Source organism: Anomalospiza imberbis, chromosome 3, assembly GCF_031753505.1.
Source record: "Anomalospiza imberbis isolate Cuckoo-Finch-1a 21T00152 chromosome 3, ASM3175350v1, whole genome shotgun sequence".
NCBI lineage: Eukaryota > Metazoa > Chordata > Aves > Passeriformes > Viduidae > Anomalospiza > Anomalospiza imberbis.
In genome coordinates this window covers 60,012,460-60,025,898 of record NC_089683.1, presented here as the reverse complement: position 1 = coordinate 60,025,898, position 13,439 = coordinate 60,012,460, and the positions used below count along the sequence as shown (strand labels likewise).

The window sequence follows — 13,439 nt, the reverse complement described above, 5'->3', positions numbered from 1 at the left end:
GCCGGGACCGGGACAGCGACCCGCGCGGCAGCGGCGCTGGGCACCAGCGGACATCCTGACAACCCGAACAAACCCGACCCCAAAAAAGTGATCCAGGAAAAAGTAACGGGAAAGCAAACAAATCTAAAGACACTTTGATTCCCAAAGTATGAAAAGATTTAACAGTGCCAGTTGACAGGGGGAAAAAAAAGAAAAAAAAAAAAAAGGGTAAAAAAGGGAGAAAAAAAAAAAAAGTGGTAGATTTACATCAGCTAGAAGGAAAATATACTTGGGCAAACAGCCCTTGCTTTGGAGCACGAGCTCTTTTGAGGGGTGTTTTTATTCAAGTCTCCCGATGAATGCAATCAGTTACTTTTTCTTGTCTAAACTTTGACTGAGTACATAATTTCATTTAGGTACTAATTGGCTCCCTTTACTTTTATTCAGAGACCCGGGGAATGCTGCCAAAGATCCCTCCTGTCTGGAGTCCACAGTGGCAAAAGCCCAGCTCCCAGGCTCTGCTCCAGCCGTTTAACTTTGGCAAATCCATCAGGACACACTGTCTGCTCCTGGCCTGGCAGGGACGCCTGCCACCACGGCCCCTGGGTCTCAGTGGGAAGGGGAGCAAGCGCTGGAGCCCAGAAAGGAAGGGAAGCTCCACCATCCTGCCCCTGGTTGGAGTGGGTATGAAGTGCCCTAGAAAGACCTTGTAGATGCAAAGTGCCAAATGTGGCAGAGAACTGCTTTTAAACTCACCTAAGTGACAGTCCTCATCCATAAGAACATAGAGCTGCCATTGAAAAGCACATTCTAAAAGCATGTACAGCACTTACAAAGATGTTCTGAAATAAATATGAAATGGTTCCTAAGAACCTGGACTTTTTAAGAAGAAGAATGAAGAGTTAGGCTAACAGGAATGTGTGGTAGAAAAGGGAACAGCAAAGAATCAGTATTTTTAATATGGCATAATACTGTAAATAGCCTAAGACTGAAATTAAACTTTATTACAAAACCCTTCTCATTTGCATTTGGAAGTTATATAACCCACACTTCCCCACTGCAGCAGGTCAGTAGCTGTCTACATCAGAATGCTTTTCTGTGCTGCTGCAGCTCTGACCTCAGAGGTTGCTCTTTGATTTGTCCTAGAACATGGCAGCTGCTTTGCTAGGAGTGGGCATCAAAAGACCAGAGGTGGCCACATGCTCACACTGGCCCTGCTGTGGCAAACTGCCCCAAAAGAGCCTACACAGCTTTGCCACAAAGCACTGACCAACACTTCCAGGTCCAGCACCACTCATTATAATTTTATTGAAGCAGAACTGGTCAATGACTTCAACTTCATAGCATTGCCATGACTCAGAACATGGTTTTACCTCTCCTGTGCACAGAAACACAGCAGGGATGGGAGGAAAAATCTACAGGGCACCAAGCCAGGTAAACATGTCGTTGACTTTGAAGTTGCCTTTCCAAACTGGAATGGCAGCATTCATCATCTGAAGTGCTACTGCTGCTGCAGAGGATTCATCTTTCAAATGGCCTCCATGTGTTTCTATTATTTTTCATTGTTCTTGAGTAAAGAGCAGGAATCTTAGGGGCAAGAAAGCTTTTGTTTGGTCTCAAAGCCTGATGTGCCCCAGGAACTGCTGTAAACTTACTCAAGGCAACAACCAAATTTTCCTTTTGGGATACAGAAAGATTAGAAATATGATTATTGCAGAAAAAACTAATTGTGTCATTCTATATCTCTGTGTTTGCTTCTTGTGTCTTTTGGGTTCAGTTGTTGATAGCCCTGCATATTTAGGACTAATTGATTCCCACTGACTTAACTAGGGAATGAACCTGCTATGTAACTGTACATACCCACAGGACATGGATATCTTCATCACCCAGGACACTATTTTCTCTCTTGAATTTCTATGTTTACACTGGCTCACAGCAAGTTCAGTTACATAGGGATGCCATCATGATGAGATGAGAGTTTCCATGTGTGGCAAATATGCGTGATTTTCTGCACAGCAGTTTGTGTCTCTGCTGTGCACTGATAGGTATTTAACATCCTGAATCATTGTCCCACTGCAGTTTGTGCAAGCTTTGCCATGAACTTCAAGAGGCAATTGAACGACAGGAATTCAGTGTGTAATTCTTAGCACAAGTGTATTCTACAAATCAGTGCAGGCACATACTCTGTATATTACAGGAAGAGATAATGCAGTGATTGCACACAAGAAGGGCCCAGGGCCTGGAATGGAATTCATTACAGAACTAATTCGCTATGTACAGGTTCTCCTATTGATTGTCTCTGCCGCAGCACACGATGCTTTCCAAGACTGCTTTGATTTATCACCTAATATATGTTGTTTAGTGCTTCTGGAGCTCCTGAATTTATGCCTATGGATAAAGAGAAAAAAAATAATCACCATCTCAGGGTTGGAAATCCTTAAAAACAAACACAGAACACTGACAGCACAGAAAATGGAGCCTCATCACTGACTGTATTTTATAAACTGTGACATTTGGGAAATCCAGTGTTCTGGCCTGGAGATTGGATGGACCGCCCTTAATGATGAATCACTGCTCTGGTATTCCCTGCAGAAGTTGACTGTAAAACTGCCTGAGAAGTGGAGCTGGAGTGGGAATGTGTATCCTTCTCTTTGGACATTACATTAACAGCTAAGTAAATGTCATGCTTTTCTTACTGTAACAGCACTTGAAATCAGCTATGTGAAGTTAAGCTGCATTAGTGAGTGAAGAGGTGACAATTTCAAAGCTATGCTAACAAGCCTTTCTCTTTACTATGTCACTGTGAGAAAGCCCATGGAAAAAGAATTGGCTGATGTACACAATATGCACTCAAAAAGAGAATAAAAAAGCCCCAAAACAACAAAAAATATTCCTTTGAGTGTCTTCCAGATAGAGATGACAATTATTGTTCAGACTCTGCAGGGGTGGTTTTATTTACACTAGAGGCTATTCCTGCTTCCCCTGCTGAGGAAAGGAGTGATTTCAGAAAACAAACATGACTGGTGCCACCTCTGCCAACTTGTGGCTTGACTTCTTTGGAAAGCATATTCTCCAGGTCTGCTAGTGCTTCAGTTCTTACCCAAGCAACAGAAAGCCAAGGTATTTGCACCTGACATCAGCCATGGAGAACCAAGCACAATTTTGAGCAGGGCTTTCAACAGACAAACTGCAGAACAGCGCTTAGGAGTGCTTAATATACGCAGTGCTGGGGAGTAGGAGGGGCTCTGTGACATCAGACAGGGTGTCCCAGCTGGAAAGCACACAGCTCTCTGCCTTAGCTTATCTGGACTCACTTTTACATTCTGACGTGTATTTTGCAGATCTTTTGTTGATAAACAATAAAACCAAAACCAAAGTAAACCAAACAGCAGAACCTGGGCCTCATGAAGATCTTTGATAAGAAATCCAGCTGACAAAATCTGCTATACATAAAGCTCAGGGGAAAGAGTTCATGAAACTGTCCAAATGTGTATTGTACCTGACACTCCAGTGTCACAGCAAAAGCAAGACTTCTGGGGTAGGAATCTGATCTGGATATTTGGCCATTTTTCAAAACAAAATTTCTTGTAAACAAACAACCAAACACTCTCCTGGTTTTGGCTAGTATCCAAAATTTTACTGGAGGCAACAGGTTTCAGCAATTTTGAATATCCAGTTACTAATTTTGGAAAGAATGGATTTAATAGGAAGCTTTGTGCCTAAGTAAGGAACGTAAGGAATTTTTAGGAAGCTTTGTGCCTAAGTAAGGAACGTAAGGAATTTTTTTTTTGTTCAGTCTGAACTTACACAGTTGAGATTTAAAAGAAAATGTCATTATTTGGCTGACTTTCACAAGATACAACTGAAATTGCTATTTTTTTTGACACCTGCTGATGGTTAGAGACCCACGCTGCCAGATCCCCATGGAACAAACTCTCTAGTTTGAAGGCAAAGTGAAAACTGGTGTCAAAAGAGAGTGGTAGCTATGAAAGGAGTCTGGGATTAGATAACAGAGAGGTCATTTGATTACCAGCTTTGAGGTCCTTCTGATCCTCCACAGAGCACAGGTCAGCAACAAGTCTCCACATCAAGCACATCCCTTCTACCTGCACCAGGACATCACCACCCTTTGAATGGTCAAGAAGCTTGACTTAAGTGCAGACAGTGAACCTACCACATGCCTTGGGAACTCAGTACAATAATTAATTATTGCTTTGAAAATGCAGAATATTGCCAATGCAGACAGCTTCGGGCCAGTTTCCATTCAGTGCCTGCTATCACTGTGATGGCTGTGCTGTCCCCAGGAGCAACAATGAGCTGGGAAAATCTTCCCCTCTCCTGCGGGGCCATGGGAGGACAGTGCCTTCTGCCTTGCAGCAACTCTGGCAGCAGGTCACCTGCAGGCAGGTGAGGCAGGGCACAGATCCCACAGCCCTCTGCAACCACTGCCTCCTGCTTCTACATTCAGGAACTTTTCACTGAGCAGTTTGACCTGTTTCTCTCTGAAATGGAAGGTGGTAACTTTTTTCAGACTGGTCTTTCTTTTGAAGTTGATCAAACATTTTTCTGTTTATTTCTAGTGGTAGTAACACAAAGGTAGAAAATATTTTAAAGTTCTGTGCTGGCAACAGGGAGCCTTGGTGAAAAGTGGAACTTCCAGCTCTGACATGGAGTTAAAGAAAACAGTGATAAGATCTGGCCCTTCACAGTGATTCCTGGAGGGCAGTTAAGGTTATCATATAGAATAATGCAACATAATTGTTTCTTGCAAGATGTAGAGGGCAGGGGTGCAGAACTCTCGGAGCAGCTGAGGTGAAGTGAAGCTGCTGACAGAGAAGCTCTCTTCATATAGAAGGCAAACACAGCAGGGAGTGACAAAAATCATGTGATAGCTTCTTAAGTAAGATTCCTTACATGATCATTAGTTTTTTTATTGTTGATCGCAGTGAAGCAACTTCTTGTGAAATATCCATGAAGTTACTTAGCTCTCTGCTGACTTGGTTTATCTACTTACACATTAGAGTAAATGATACTCTGCCTGCAAACTTATTTGAGACTCCTGTAGTTAGTATTTGACAACATTTCACAGAATCAAAGAATGGCCTGGGTTGGAAGGGATCTTAAAGATTATCTAATTCCAAATCCCCTGTCATGGGCAAGGATACTTTTCACTGGACCAGGTTGCTCAGAGCTCCATCCAACCTGGCCTTGAACACTTCCAGGAATGGGACATCCACAACCTCACTGGGCAACCTGTTTCAGTGCCTCACCTCCCTCACAGTAAAGAACTTTCTCCTAATATTCAAGCTAAACCTTGATTACTAGATGAAGGTTGCAACAGAGAATATAAAAAGCAAGGTACATAATTTCTTATGAAATATGATCAGTTTCTAAAAAACTTGAATTTTTTGAGTAATAGCTAACAAATATAACCTGGTGACAAATATAACCAGATGACTACTGGTGGGGTTTTCTGTGTATGCATAGACTGAATCAACAATAGCATATACACACACACATAGTTCAAACCCAAGGGAATGTAAGCAATCTAAAGCAAGCTGATGTTTGTAAAAGCCTGTGCTATCACAGCAGTGCAGACTGCAGCAGGAACAGAACTGCAGCCTCAGGTAAGATTTGGTGTGCTCAGGTGTAGCAGAGACATGTCATTGAAACCACAGCTGTGACCTGGAGAGTCCACTGTTTGTTACATGTCTAGTGCCCAAACAATGCTGGACAAAAGACCTGTCTCTAAACTTCCAATTTATTTCAGGTCTGGGCTCTGAGCAGATGTTCTTATTCTTTGAATGGATTCTTTTCTGCTAAGGAAATTACTTAAGACCATCTTATTTGAATGTGAAGTCCATATTCACACATTACATTACATTCAGGAAAACCAACACTCTTGCCTGCTAAGCTACACAGTCCACATTTAGTATCTGTTCTAATTGAGCAAATACTGAATTGCTCCAAGTCATCAAAATCACCTAATACTGTTTGTAAAGCCAGCATTGCCCCCATTCAGATGTTTAAACTTGCCAGAAAATAATGACTTTTGAAACTTTCCTTTGAAGCAGACTGAAGAGACGGGTGCACTGCAGGTCTCTCCATATTCATGTCCCTTCACAAAGAAGGGTTTGTCCAGATGCCAAGGAAAAGCATGGAGAGGCATCTCAAAGGGGGATTCATCCACAGAACAAAAAACTTCAACCTTTGCCCCTACTGGAGTGCCAAGAGGTTTGTCTGTTTTGTTGTCTTTTGTTTTTCAATCACTCCTTCAACAGATGGGCAACAGCTACCCATCTTGTCAGAAAAGTTCGCTCAACGGGACGGCCAAACTTCAGCAGCCTCCGGTACAGACAAAAAGCCATTTCTTCAAAATAAGGCCCTGCTGTTGGGGCAATTCATTCTTGTCATTCATATTCAAATGGTGCCATGGTCAAGCTCAAGCATGTACAGTTTTGGTGGGTCCAGCTGTCCACATACTGAGCATAAACCCCATTAACAGCTCAGGGTTTGCTAGCAGAGTAGGCTTGTGCTGGCCTCGTACTGCTATGGCCCACAGCTTTTGCTTCTGTTTTTCTGATAACATTTTGATATTCAGAGTAATTTTAATGGCAAGAATGTATTCCTTCTGTGGCATTGTATTTTTCTGGTACCAAAAATACTGCCACTGCACAAGTAGTTTTAAAGATGCCATTAATATAATTTTCTAAGGATTTAGATAATTTCCAGTGCTTTATTTTCTTTGTGGTGTTACTGAATCAAGGAACACCTCTTAGCCATAGGGGAGCAATGTCCTGAAACAGAAAGTTTAGGTAATAAGATCAGTAAATTCACAGAGGCACTTGAGGACATGGGTCCTCTATCAATATAAGCCATATTAAAACTAAACTGCTGATAAAAAGGTGTTCCTTCCCACCCTCTTCCTGGTGTTAGAGTTGGCACACGAGCTAAACTCTTACACAAGGATGTTTTCAGTCACACCAGGAAGCCTCTTAGCTGTGCAGCTCTTTGAAGGAGGTCATGGGAAGGTGTGAGCAGGCAGAAGGTGAGCAGGAGCTCAGCCTTAAATTAGCTGAAATTGATCAGGAAACTGCTCTGAGATGCTGCTGTCTGCCCCTGTTTGTGTTTAAATGCACTGGTATGGATGTCACTGCAGTGAGCACTCCACCATCCATATGCAGCTACGTCGGATGCAGGATAATAGCGATGACCAACTAAAAGACTTTGAAGGTCAGAGGTGCTCTGTTGATAGGATTTAAGGTATTTGCTATGAGCTAACCATAGTGGGACAAACCCCTGCTATAATGCAGCATGGCTAAGATAGCCTTGTCAGGACCACATTCATTTTTGAAATGCCATGAGCAGTTTTTGCTGACACAAACTTAATTGCTACATGAAGAACATTTTTATAATTTAAAACTTTGTCTTTGGAGAAGAAAATAAGCAGGAAGTAAAAAGAATCTGATTGGCTTTTGAACTGTGCTGTACAGCACAGCTGTGTGTTCAGCACAATATATCACACACAGCAAATCAAAGCCAGCTTAGACTCAACTTTTCTGCAGCTTTTTACTCCAATACCTTTGCAGGATTACTAATTAATAGAGACCAGATGCCAAATACTTGAGCATGGCCCTAAATCAAGGATGCAAAGATCCTGATCTCCTTATTGTCCCGGGGGATCATGTGCAAATTTAATTTAAGCATTTCTTTTGATTTGTTAGCATTTTGTATCTGCCCTCTAATCCGTTGTAAATAATAATACAAAGGAGAACAAGGTTCAACCACACAAATACATTCCTTCCTAAAAATATTGCCAAATCTTCTAAGCACAGCAATGAGCAGGACTCCAATTAAAGACTTGGAGATACAACATAGAGAAAATGATGAGAAAAAAAATTTTGAATTTAGATCTTTATTATACAGGCCCAGAGCTGTGGTCACCATGCAGTTACACTGTAATGAGAATGATTTTGCTGAAAGGCTCTCACTAAACAAATGTAAAGAGACCACAGACTACAGCATTCCAAATAACTGACACTTTAATTTTTGAAAGAGCAAAAATAAATAAAGGAATGGCAAGTATGTCCTTTTCACATATGTTGGGGCATATACATATTCCTTCTTTTCTATAGCTATTCAAGAGACAAAATTAACAAATACTGCCGAAAACCACAGACCTTTTGTGTGGTGGCTCAGCTAACTTTTAGCTGTTTCTCTCTCCTTGGATATTAGATCAAACACACATTTAGATAGGTGCATATGCCAAAAGAAGAAATGCAACATGGGGGGGGTTTGTATTTAATTTCTACTTCCTGCCTTTTCCTTCTTCTTTTAGGAGAAGTAATGGGGAGTAATTGGAGACAGCCAGTCAAATAAAAGCCCTAGAAGTTTTCCCTTCTAGTTTTTCATTATAATCTCAAAATTGAAGGATTAATCACAAATTTGAAAAGGTTGAGGTGTCATACAAGGAATTCATCATCTCTGGAATACAGATAGCCACAGTGAAGAGCTGCACATAGACTGCACACATAGTGTTATCTAAAAGTGGTTATCTTTAAAAAAACAAAACTTTTTAAAAAATCTGTAGATCAAAACAAAGCATGTCTTATTCCCCACAGGATTTTCTTGCAACCTGTTCTTCGATTATTTTCTCTAGGAGATGCTACAAATGATACTAGTTACAATATACAGTCCACTGTCATCTTCTGGTCCAGCAGAAGAACCTGTCTCTTCGATGGATGCAAAACTGTTCATCTGAGCAGATCATCCTCAACAGCACAAATATGGTCTAGAAACTCATAGAGTTTATTGTTTTAATTTATAAAATTAAACCTGCCCCATACAGGTAATACTGGTGTGTAATATTGCCATCCCTGGATTCTGTCAAAAACGGGGTACTGAGGTGCTCAGAGCCGTCTCAGAGCGCAGCGCTGGGATCCTTCTGGCACTCCAGACCCAAGGTCGATGGGATGTGATGCGTGCTAGAACGTGGGCGCACTTCTCACTTAGCTCTGCAGAGCCCGGGACATGGTAAGCTGCCAGAACTTCCTTCATCTTGCCTGTTGACAAAAGGAACAATAACTAGTCATCACTGGTTGCTGGAGTTTAATTCCAATTTTTAAAAAGTCCTATAAATGAGACCTTTTTTTTTTTTTTTTTCAGCCATGCAATAGCAAATGCTTCATTAAGAAAAGATCTGGGATAAAGTTTACAGTCTCTCTGTTAGCCACACAATGCTTATGAGAGAGAAAGGCCTTATACTGTATGGTTCCTAAAACATTATCCAGGATTAAACATACCATTATCTAGAAAATAAATGTTTAGTAGCTCAGTACTTTAAAAGCGTCAGTATAATAATATCCCTGTAAAAATTAATTGTGTATAGCAGATTTTCTGTATTAAAGTCCTGTATTGTCTTTCTCACACAATGTACACAAGATTCAGAGTAAAGGATTAACAAACAATGGGCAAGAATCCAACAGGTTAATAAGTGGCTTATATGAGTTTGTTGTAGAACTATCTCTAACACATATTGGTCATGTCCTTTATGTATTGGTAACAACTATAAAAGCTTCATAAATGACTCACTGAAAGTACTTCGCAGAACCAAGGGTCAAAACAGACCTCAACGTTATCTGTTCTAATTTTCTGCCAATTATAATTTTTTCAGATAGTCCTCAGTGAAGTCCAAAGAAAATCAAACTTTTAGTATCACAGACTAAGACAGGAAAAACTAAGAATACACCTCCAATATATATTTGTTGCAGAAAATGTAGAAGGAGAGGCAGAGGTACCTCTGGAAGGTGATTAACACACTCCCTTGGTAACCTCAAGGTGTCCATCTCTTTCAATGGACTGTGAGTAAGTTGAAGGCCAAAATTTCTTACGAGTACCAATACATTATATCCTACCACAGACATTTGACTATGTTCACATATTTGTTTCAAAAAGACCATTCACAAAGCCATCAGACCCTGGAAATTTTCAATCAGTACTGACATGGGCAGAATGATAAGAAGTATAATTGCTTCAATCTAAGGTAAACACAAAAGCCATGTAATGGATTCCAGAACCAACGCTAAGTTTTTGGTTACATACCCTGCAATTTTCTGGAGCTACACAAAATACTTATTTTATGTATAATTATTATTCTTATAACTATCACATAAATAGAAATCACTAAAGAAATAGAGGAAGCAGGTGATATGAGATCTCTTTTCTCACCCCTGACCAATGTTGTTTGTCCTGCTGATGTTTGTCTAACCTATTTTTAAACATCAGCATACTTTATCTTTACTTTGTCATTTTCCACAGCCTTGCTTCCAAAATGCTTGTTTTGCTCTATGAATTTATTAAGTGTACATTCTAACCTTTCATCCAAGCCATCAGTGAGGATACTGAATATTAATGGAACAAGGAATAAACACTTGAAAAACTCTACAAAATGGAGTATCATTGAGAACTACTCTTTGTATCTGGTTTCCAAATAATCTATGCACTCACATAATGATAATTGATTCTAGCCCAGTTTCCCTAGCACATAAGAATAGTAACAACTGAAATATTTTGCCATACAGTCTTGTTTAAATTAAGCTGCTAATACTAGCAAACATATTTTAAGAAGAATTGTATAGACTTTGACAATAGAAAAATAAAACCATTATGGAAAGAAGATTTCAAGTGATAACACAGTCTTCCTAACAACTGATTTCACATCTATATGGCTACTTTTATGAAGTATGTGCTTCACTGAAATATTGTTCAATATAAACTAATGGAATTGTTTCACAGCCTTTTAAAATTTAGTTTTGTTCAATGAAACATTCCACTGAGAAAACAACAAACACATACCACTACAGTTTAGAAACAAATCAGTTGCACAACTTCACAAAACTCTAGACCACAAAATTACTGTTTACTGTTAATCTTGCAAAAGATATCTTGATCAGAAATATATTGAAAAAGACTGCTGAGACCAACAGGACCAGACATATTGAGCTTTGCAAAGAAAAGGTTACCATTTATATTAATCTTTATGGAGATACAAGACAATTCCACAAATACAGGAGGCACAGATCACTCTTCCTAACCTAATCTGGATTATTAGCAGACCTCTTCTACTTTTCACTCTATGATATATTTTGTTTGTGCCATCTGTGCAACTCAGAAAAGTAAAATAACGTGCTCTCCAAGGTGGAAACAGAGTCCCCAGTTCCTTCTGGACTGGAAGAACTGGAGGCCAGCAGAAGCTGAAATACAAAACAAAGCCCACCTTCAATTAACACAAAATTTGATTTGTTATTTAGGGATATATCCCACTGCATTTCCAGTGAAAGAAAAGTGAGACTGACTTCCTCTGAAAAATACGTGGTGACAGAGAGACAGCAGCATAAAGAGTACACACAAATACTCCCAGCTTTCTCCAGTGGAAAATAAAGAAATATGATAAAGGACAGGTGAGCCAACCTGACTGCTCATGATGTACAGCCTGCTGTCTGACTGCCAAGGCAGAGAGGAAATCCCACAAAAACCTGCTTTTTACAGGAAGTCAAAAGTCCTGAAAATGAGACAAAGCAGATGTCTGCTTCTTACTGAGAACAGCACTAGGGATTATAAATTACAGAGATTTAGGAGATTTTATCAAGAATTTTAGACATACAGATACCACAATTACTTTTGTCTTTTTGTCAAAATGGCCAGGATTTCTAGGAGTCAAGACTTTGCTAACAGTGACAGGGAAAGAGAGACAAACTGTTCAGTCAGAGGCATTACTGAAAGTCCAGGTAGCAGCTTGCTCAGGACCAGAAGAGCTGATAGCTTGTTGACATGGACAGATGTGTCATGGCTACTCCTGTCTTAAAAGATCATCATTGTTCTCTTTGCAATCCATGGCAAGCAAAAGTATCCAACCAGAGTTATCTGCAGCCAGACAGTGATGGTAGGAGAATTTGTGCCATGCTTGCCTAAGTGCCTAACACAAGTGGCAGGAGCAGCCATGAGAGGTGTGTGGCTGTGTGAATCGCACTGCACAGCACTCACTCTGTCCTACAGAGACACAGCAGTCAGCTTTGCAGTGTAGATGTACTGCAAGAGTGAAGTGACATGAGTCCCATGCCTTCTTTTCAAAAGGAGAAACAGGAGTCTGTTTTTAAATAGTGCAACGTTCGTGTGTTGGCTGATGGGGAAAATTAGTAACACTGAGTATAATTAAGACTACGGTTATCAAATAGAGATTAATAGAAAGTGCAAAACTTCCTCATTTTAACAAGCAGCATAAAATTTACATAATTTAACTGACTTTAAATTTCAGTGAAAGTTTGTGGGTAAAGACTAGATTACTGATAATGATATACCTCAATCTGCTTGTTCCTTGAGGTCAGACATCTTAAGCTTTACACTATGGGAATGCTGATCATTGCAATACTTGAATTAAATTATGAAGCCCTTGTTCCTGATGTTAGAGAAGCCTCTATCAAGATAACAATAACATTTGGAATGTCATATGTTTTGTATACATCGTGCTGTCATTTATGAAGAAGCAGTAGGAAACTTGAAAATTATCAGAGTGTTTTCTATGACTCAGCCTAAGGAGTCTTGGGGGAAGAAATTGCAGTAATGTTCAATATTTTAACTGCTATATTATTTCTGTATCTGTACATAAGAAGATTTTTGTACTTAATTTTTAAACAAATTAAAGGGCAAATATTAAGTATTAGGATATACCTAAGAGTTCTGATATCATCAAGTTATTGGGGATATAAGACTAAAGGGAAGTTACAATGTGCTAAATTTAAACTAACTTAATTACAATGAATAACAAAGTCTCTAAACCTTTAGAGAATTTATTTAGAAGTGTATTTTAAAATTAACAAGAATCTGCTAGTTTAACAACCACATGAAACTATTTAAAAAGTAGTGTATACTTTAAACACAAGCAGTGTATAATTTAAAACAATTTAAAACCATTGGAAAAAAATCCTATGTAACACAACTTGAAAATCTGAAGGACTTTCAAAGCTTTTCTGCACTGAATATGGTGGTGTATGTGATATCAGTTAGAAATGAACAGTCCAGTGGCACACTGCATTCCATAGGTAAGAGCTGATTAGGATACCAAGTGATTATCCAGTTGCCAGTCCTCCAAAACACAGTCTGGCATCAAGTAACTTTTTGTGGGAGTGGGCAAGTTCTGGGCTGAAGGAAGAATTTCACAGCCTTGAAGCAGTTTCCCTGGTGCGTGACTGAAGATGCTTGCACTGCACTGCACAAGACAACAACTGTAGCCACCTCTGACCTTTTTAATTTCTTCCCTTCCTTTCAGGTAATCTATAACTGGCATTTTTCACTCCATATGTATCTTCTGTCAACAAGAATTCTGTAATCTGAACTATATCATTCTTACAGATGTCCAAACTTTGGCCGATTCAGTCCCTGGCGTTATCAAACACTTATACAGT

The 13,439-nt window shown here is 39.7% G+C and overlaps 1 protein-coding gene across 2 annotated transcripts in view; it reads right to left on the bottom strand.

The window, feature by feature from the left end:
- Positions 1–13,439, bottom strand: part of SCAF8 (SR-related CTD associated factor 8) — a 164,612-nt gene that overhangs the window by 67,197 nt on the left and 83,976 nt on the right. The window contains exon 21 of one of the 2 annotated variants that reach the window (XM_068184661.1): positions 8,004–9,041. The exons of the other annotated variant lie outside the window; for it this stretch is intronic. The gene's annotated coding sequence lies outside the window, so the exon portion shown is untranslated. Of the gene's footprint in view, positions 1–8,003; positions 9,042–13,439 lie in introns of those variants that run through there. 2 annotated transcript variants of the gene reach the window in all.